This window comes from Mobula hypostoma, chromosome 3 (genome assembly GCF_963921235.1).
Source record: "Mobula hypostoma chromosome 3, sMobHyp1.1, whole genome shotgun sequence".
Lineage (NCBI taxonomy): Eukaryota > Metazoa > Chordata > Chondrichthyes > Myliobatiformes > Myliobatidae > Mobula > Mobula hypostoma.
The window spans coordinates 52547093-52555444 of NC_086099.1; the positions used below are offsets into that span (position 1 = coordinate 52547093).

The window sequence follows — 8352 nt, forward strand, 5'->3', positions numbered from 1 at the left end:
GAAAATGGTTCGGCACAGCCAAGAAGGGCCAAAACGCCTGTTTCTGTGCTGTAGTTTCTATGGTTTCTATGGTTAAGATGTCAACCAAATTCTGGAGTCAACGGCAAAGGGAGGGGTCAATAGGAAGCTACAAGCCATGACAACAATCATTGTTAGTATCGCAGCTGAACGGTTCGGAGAAGAGGAGAAGGAAGGCTCCAAAACACATTACTCGAAGAACCAAAGAGCATTGAGGATCCACAACATTGGGCAGGATATGAAAGCGCTGAAGTCCCAATACAAGGAGGCAGAAGAAGAGGAGCGCATTGGCTTGGCCCAGCTGATGTGCACACTACGAAAGAAGATCAGGGTCCTCCGCTGAGCAGAGTGGCATCGGAGGCAGCATCGTGAAAGGGCCTGAAAACGCGCTGCCTTTATCGCCAACCCCTTCAAGTTCACCAAGGAGTTGCTGGGGGAGAAGCGCAGTAGGAAACTGGCTGTTCGCAGGAGGACATAGACCAACATCTGAAGAAGATATATAATGATCCTGAAAGAGAGCAGGAGTTGGGAGAGTGCGACATCCTAATAGACCCACCTGAATCGGATGTGCAGTTTGACATGTCAGAGCTGCGACTAAAGGAAGTGAAAGAGGTCGTCCGCAAAGCAAGGGCAAGCTTGGCTCCAGGACCAAGCAGCACCTCATACAAATTGTACAAGAACTGTCCCAAACTCCTGCTGCGTCTGTGGAAGATCCTGAGAATCTTCTGGAGAAGGGGGAAGATCCCAGAACAGTGGAGAGTGGCTGAAGGGGTGTGGATCCCGAAGGAGGAAAATGCCACCCAGATAGATCAGTTTCGCATCATCTCCCTGCTGTGTGTCAAGGCGAAGATCTTCTTCAGTGCAGTTTCTAACCGGTTGTGCATCTACCTGGCAAAGAACACCTATATTGATACATCAGTCCAGAAGGGTGGCATTTCAGGGATGCCGGGCTGTCTGGAGCACATCGGTGTGGTGACACAGCTCATCAGGGAGGCCAGAGAGAACAAGGGCAACCTGTCAGTGTTGTGGCTTGACCTGGCAAATGCATATGGCTCCATTCCACACAAGCTGGTGCAGCTCACACTGACCAAATATCATGTCCCCTGCAGAATCAGAGACCTTATCGCTGATTATTACAGCAACTTCAGGATGAGGGGCTCTTCAGGAGCAATTACATCAACCTGGCACAAGGTGGAGGTTGGCATCATCACAGGGTGCACTATCTCAGTGACACTGTTCTCCCTAGCCATGAACATGCTCACTAAGTCTGTTGAACCAGAGTGCAGAGGGCCCAGAATGAATTCCGCTCAACGGCAACCACCTATCAGGGCATTCATGGATGACCTCACAGTCACCACAGAATCAGTCCCAGGCTGCCGGAGGATTCTGCAAGGGCTCGAAAAGCTGGTGGAGTGGGCCCTGATGCGTTTCAAACCTGCCAAATCAAGATCGATGGTGCTGAGGAAAGGGAAGGTGGAGAACAAGTTCCAGTTCAGCATCGCAGGCACAGCCATCCCAACCATCACAGAAAAGCCAGTCAAGAGCTTAGGCAAAGTTTTTGACAGCTCTTTAAGGGATACAACATCCATTCAGGCAACCTGCACCGAGTTGGATGGCTGGCTGAAATCTTTGGACAAGTCTGGCCTACCTGGGAAGTTTAAGGCCTGGGTGTATCAGCATGGCATTCTTCCCAGAATCCTGTGGCCCCTCCTCGTCTATGCAGTTCCGATCTCGACAGTCGAAACCTTAGAGAGGAGGGTTAGCAACCACCTCAGGAGATGGCTGGGGCTGCCAAAGAGCCTGAGCAGCATCGCACTCTATGGACACCACAACAAACTGCAACTGCCCTTCAAATCCTTGGAGGAAGAATTCAAGGTAACAAGAGCCATAGAAGTGCTACAGTATAGGGACTCAAGTGACCCGAAGGTGGCTAGAGCAGGGATCCAAGTGAGGACTGGCAGGAAGTGGAGGGCAGAGGAAGCTGTTCAGGAGGCAGAGGCGAGGCTGCGTCACAGGAGGCTGGTGGGAGTGGTCACACGAGGCCGAGCTGGGCTAAGATCCTTTCCAACCCCCCAGATGGACACCAGAGGGAAGGAAGGGAGTCGTCTAGTTCAAGAGGAGGTGACAGCAGTAGTGGAGGAGAAGAGAGCTTGCAAGGCGGTGGGAATGAAACAACAGGGAGCTTGGAAAAGATGGGAAAAAGCGGTTGAGAGGAAAGTGACCTGGGCTGATCTTTGGAAAGTCGAACCACACTGCATCTAATTTCTCATCCAGGCAGTGTACAATGTGCTTCCAAGCCCATCAAACCTGCACACATGGGGCAAGGCAGAGTCATCTGCGTGCCCACTGTGCTCCAAGCGAGGAACCCTGGAGCACATCCTCAGTGGCTGTGCAAGGGCACTTGGTGAGGGACGGTACCGATGGAGGCATGATCAGGTCCTGAAGACTATTGCTGAAGCCATCAGCGCAGGAGTTGAGTGGGCGAAGCAGTCCCGACCCTCCAAGCAGACCATTGCCTTTGTCAGAGCTGGGGAGCAGCCAATACCTGCCAAAAGAACATCTGCAGGCACTCTGACCTCTGCAAGGGACTGGCAGCTGTTGGTGGACCTCGAACGGCAGCTGAAGTTCTCCAACCATATCGCAGCCACCACCCTGCGACCAGACATTGTCCTTGTGTCTGAGTCTACTAAGCAAGAGGTGCTGCTGGAGCTGACAGTCCCATGGGAAGATCGCTTGGAAGAGGCCTTTGAACGGAAGGTCTCCAAGTACGCAGGACTGGTCAGCAACTGTCAGCAAGCTGGATGGAGAGCGAGGTGTCTCCCAGTGGAGGTTGGTTGTAGGGGATTCGCAGCCCGTTCCTTAGCTAGAGCCTTCAGCAATGTGGGCATCAAGGGAGAGAGGAAGAGGAGAGCCAGCCGCAGTACCACCAATGCGGCAGAGAGGGCCTCAAGATGGCTGTGGCTCAAAAGAGGGGAGCCATGGAGTCATAAGTAGCTAGCCATCTGGACACAAGCTGGGGTCTGATCAGCCCTGGCTGGGTCACCTAGAGGACGGTGTATGATGTTGAAAGACCCGTTGATTCCAGGAACATCACTGTAGATGTGTCCAGAGGCATCAGTAGATGTATGTACACAGCTGTTCTACCATATTCCTCTGTGCCCTACTGCTCAGCATGTAAATCCTATCCCATATTGTCCACCCTATGTGCAATATCTCACATGCCTGCATTAAACTCCATCTGCCATTGTTCAACCCATTTTACAGCTGACCCTGATCCTGCTTTGATAACCTTCCTCACTATCTGCTACACTCACCAGTCTTGGTGTCAAGAAGACAATTTGTTGAAGACACTTTCTGCCACCAACTTACGTGGCCTTGTGGACAAGGAAGATAATGTTCTCTGCTCATAGTTGATGCCAGCCTCACATTTTCAAGTGTTCCCACTGCCAGGACCTACCTTAAATTTCCTTTCAACAGCTCCTCAAAATTCTCTTTTCAACCAGTCTGTGCACCAAACAATCTTTCAAGGGAACTCTTGGAAGTTGCACCTCCTCTCCAGGAGCTTCATCCTCATCACATTATCTTCTGATTTCTGGCCGCACATCATCATCGTGTAGCTTGCAAAAATCTCAGATCATTTTGGATTAAAATATCCCTTCAAGCTGTTTACATATGTGTGTAGGAGCATCCATCCACAGCTCATAGTGCCAATAGGCTCATTGTTGGTTCATAAGTCACCAACCCAACCACGGTATTGCCTCTCCATTCTCATGTGTGTTACTCTGCTCTGTCTCCTTCACTGGGACCTCAACAATACCATCTGCTCCCCACCCTCTCTATAGAAAAGCAAACAGCTGTGACTTCTCATTCTTTTCCATCTCACCAAGTACCTGTCAGGCCAATATCTGCTATCAGTGCTGATCTAGCAATAGAACCTCATTCTTTTGCATCATACTTTATTATTACTCTGGTACTTCCACAAGTAGCAAAATCCCAAACTCATATCCAATGCATGATCTTTACATTATTCTACTAAGTTATTTAGCATAGAGTGTAAAAAGGTTGGAGCACCCTTTATTGAAGATGAATGACACTCAGCTAACTGCATTGGCTGGTATTACAGTGTACCAAAATTCATACCATGTCCTGCACAAGATTCTGAAAGGTGTATACACACAGATTAAATATTATACTGCACATATTGGTTAGAGTATGTTGTGTGACATTTTACTTGGTTATGAGCCTCAACATAGGAATGTTATGGCCTGCACCTGTGTTATTTGAAGGACATATCCCTTACTTGCGACCTATTCCCTCTAAGCTGTGAGCGTGTGCGCATGCACACACGTTTTTCAACCAGCGCACAAAGGAAAATAATGTGTGCACAAAAGGTTAGTTACCTAAAATAATGCAGTAATTAATAATTATACTTATTGAAAGTAATCTTTTAGCTAAATGTTTCCGTTGACTAGTTAGACGGTTTTTCAAATACCACAACACACGTCACTAATTTACGTCACTTCACCTTTCCTTTTCCAGTTTGTACAGCTGCATCACGGTGGCAGCCATCTTTGGCGGACAGTGTTCATGTCATAAAGTTTACAAAGATCTGTTTCAAATCCTGTAGATAGCTTACGAAGTTTTTATTGAAAAAGATATTGATTCACTATGTGGAATTCAAAAGAAGCGAAGGGCGTGAAGCGCCAAAGAACTGCAAATTTGTTTAATGCAAACACGAGGAAGTCTGCAGATGCTGGAAATTCAAGCAACACACATAAAAAATGTTGGTAAATGCAGCAGGCCGGGTAGCATCTATAGGAAGAAGTACAGTCGATGTTTCAGGCCGAGACCCTTCGTCAGGACTAACTGAAAGAAGAGATAGTAAGAGATTTGAAAGTGGGATGGGGAGGATGAGATCCGAAAGGAGAGGAAAAGACAGGAGGGGGAGGATGGAGCTAAGAGCTGGAAAGTTGATTGGCAAAAGGGATACGAGGCTGGAGAAGGGAGAGGATCCTCTTCCTATAGATGCTGCCTGGCCTGCTGTGTTCACCAGCATCTTTTAAATTTGTTTAAAGTTGAATGGCTTAACAAAATAGTAGAAACTGCTACACTGAAAGCTCATGAGGGCATAAACATTCAGCTATGAGAAATATTTATGTATGATTCAGAAACTTATCTGTGTCTGTATTATCTGTATTATCGTGATGCGACAGTTGCTGGAGAATTTGCTGGTGGGAAGAAGTGGGATGATATTTGGAAACTTGACTTTTTGAAGTGTCATTTGGCAAGTAAATCGCATTTGGACGGTGTACAAGAGCTCAGGCAACAGAACCCGTCATTACTCGTTACAGGAGTGCTACGCATGTTACGGTTGAGTACACAAGTTAATGCCCTATGTCTAAAATATCATGATTTTCTAGCTGAAAATACTGTAATAGTTAGACGGTTTAATGATCTCAAATTTTCCGTGCAAGAAAAAATTAGATCCAAACTGATTTCAAACTTTGCTCAAATGGTGGCATTTGTACTTCAAAATGAACAGTTTTGTGACCTTGCACAGTTGATAGACATTGGGGGAACCTTTCTTGCGTCTGGTGCGCGAGGTTTTAGCCTAATGAATCAACTCCAAAACAAGCTGAGAAACCGTTTAGGTGCATGTCATTTGGATATGTTAATGAGAATCAAAAGCTATCAATTGGATGCAAGTTCTATTAGTCTAGATTAGGGGTCGCCAACCTGTCTATCGACCGGTCGATCTTTGAGACTTTCCCAGTAGATCCCGAAAAAAATCAAAAATAAACACACAAATACTGTTGTAATGTGAGCATTATAAAAGTAAGTAATACTAATTAGGATAATGGTAATATAGCAATACTTTCGCTACAAAGCTGTTTGTAAAGACAGATTGTTTCCGGGTTGCGGGGCTTTAGCTCCGTTCTTTCTGCCCAGTGCGCATGTGTGTAGCACCCCCGCCATGAATTGCATTTTCAGCGTAGCTTGTGCTGCATCAAAGCGACCAATTAAATTAGGTATGCAGTGGTCCCCCACCGCTGGGCCGCAAAGAATGCAATGGTACAGCGCTAATCAGAACGCACCCAGAACATTTTTAAGAAAAAAGCCGAAATAATTAAGTGCCGCCCGGCACGTAAATGTCGGCCCAGATCAGAGGCAATTGACTTTATAAACAAAAACGACATCACAACCGCAATACATAATATACCACGTGGCCCTGCAACAGTGACAAGGAGGGTACAGTCACTGTCAGAGGATGTGAATATTTTTCACTACAATTCGATGAATCCCTGGATGAAACAGCTCAGCTTGTTGTATTTGTCAGAATGGCTTTCCAGGATTTTACAATGAAGGAGAACTTCCTCACTCTTTTGCAATTAAAGGAGAGAACGAGAGGTGAGGATATTTACAATGAGTTTAAAAAATATGTGCGTGAAAATGACATCCCCATTCATAAACTGGTGGCAATTACAACTGATGAGGCCCCAGCAATGCGTAATGGTTTTTTCGCGCTAAAAATCAGTGCCTACATTGGATCAACTTATCTATGTGAAATTGCATTTTCACAGATTTAAAGTTATGAAATCTAAGTACAGGAGCTGTCTTACTGACAGACACCTCACAGATTGTCTCAGACTGGCTGTCTGTAGTTATGAGCCAAATTTCAGGGAACTAGCAATAAGTATTCAGCCCCAGTCATCACACTGAGTGCAACAGTCAATTTTTATTCATTTATTTTTCGTGTTGAAATAAAATTAAATAATGAAACTTAGATTTAAAGGCATGAAGTATTGTAATATTCTTAAAGAAAGATATGCTAATTACAGTGTTTTCCTGTTTGAATTAATTTGAAAGTTTGACAAAAGTATTTTGTATAATTCAAATACAATTAGCCCAAATAAGAGGCCTCAAATTGGCAGTACAATCTGAGCTGTTTTTTCTCTAAACTATTTAGTAGGTAGATCTTGCTTTTCACTGAGGTCGAGGTAGGGGATCTTGGGCTTAAAAAGGTCGGTGACCACTAGTCTAGGTAGAGTTTACAAAGAATGGGTAAATGCCAAAGGCAGAAGAGAGAAAAAATAACTGAGTGACTTAAATATATACGTTATTTTGTTGTTATTCTGTGTAGTTTTGTGTCAAATATTTTGTAAACCTACATAAACTGTGCCATGTGTGCATTCAGTGCGCACATACTTTTGTCACAGGAAATAAATTTGCACAACATAAGATTTTTACACACACTGACTACTAAAAATTAGAGGGAACATTGCTTGCAACATAACTGAGGTTAACAATAGTGATAGTTACTCCAGAATGGTAAGTTCCTGGTTTCTCACAACATCTGCACTCTTCACTAAAGATCTCTTTATATCTTTTGAATTTGCTATCCAGAAGCTAGCCTGTTTGACACAGCCAGTAGATATTGCCCCTGCAATAAATTCTGTTGCCAAGTAAGATTTTCAGACCCTTTAAGTCAGTGGTCCCCAACCACTGGGCCGCAAAGGTGTGCTACTGGGCCGCGAGGAAACGATATGATTTGGCGATATGAAACGACATGGGTCAGGTGCACTTTTCCTCATTCCCTGTCACGCACCATTGAACTTGAACACCCCCCACCCACCCCGTCGGCCGGCCCGCAAGAATATCATCAATATTAAACCGCTCTGCGGCGCAAAAAAGGTTGGGGACCCCTGCTTTAAGTTGTTGATTGTGTTTCAATTCAACAACATCTTTCTTTTGCTGTTTTTTTAAGAGATAAGCTCTAAAATTGCAGTTGGGAGCACAGTCTGGTATCTGCTTGAAATATTTAAAGAATTGGGAATCTTTGCCAGGGTTCATTGCAAGTTTGGATGTGTTAAAGTGATACCACCAAGTTAGATAAAATAAACAGGATCTTACATCGTATCCATGACTTAAAACATTACTAAATCACTTAATATTTTGAAACTGCTGAGGGTGCACAAACGGACTTTGAGGTTAATGGTTCAAACGAAGTTCATAATTACCTTTCACAAAACTGCAAATGAAATAAAGAAAGTTTAATGAAATAAAAAGATTCTCATGACAAGCAGCTGCTGATGTTTAATCACTGAGGCCAATTAACTAGAGGAAGAAAATTTCTCATTTGGTTCAAACTTGCTTACAAGGTCAGCATAATAAGAACCACACAGACTAATTATAGATTAAGCATAAAGTAGCCCTGTAAAAGAGCTCAATTACATGAAATTTCTCATCTCCTTGGGAGGTATAGTAAGCAGGCAGCATTAAATATTGAAATGCTTTATTCAATTATAAGCAGCAAGGTTCTTTTCCTTCAATCGA

At 44.5% G+C, this 8352-nt stretch overlaps 1 pseudogene; it reads left to right on the forward strand.

The window, feature by feature from the left end:
• Nucleotides 1-136: 136 nt before the first annotated feature.
• On the forward strand, nucleotides 137-3052 carry LOC134343412 (uncharacterized; annotated as a pseudogene).
• The last annotated feature ends 5300 nt before the right edge of the window (nucleotides 3053-8352 follow it).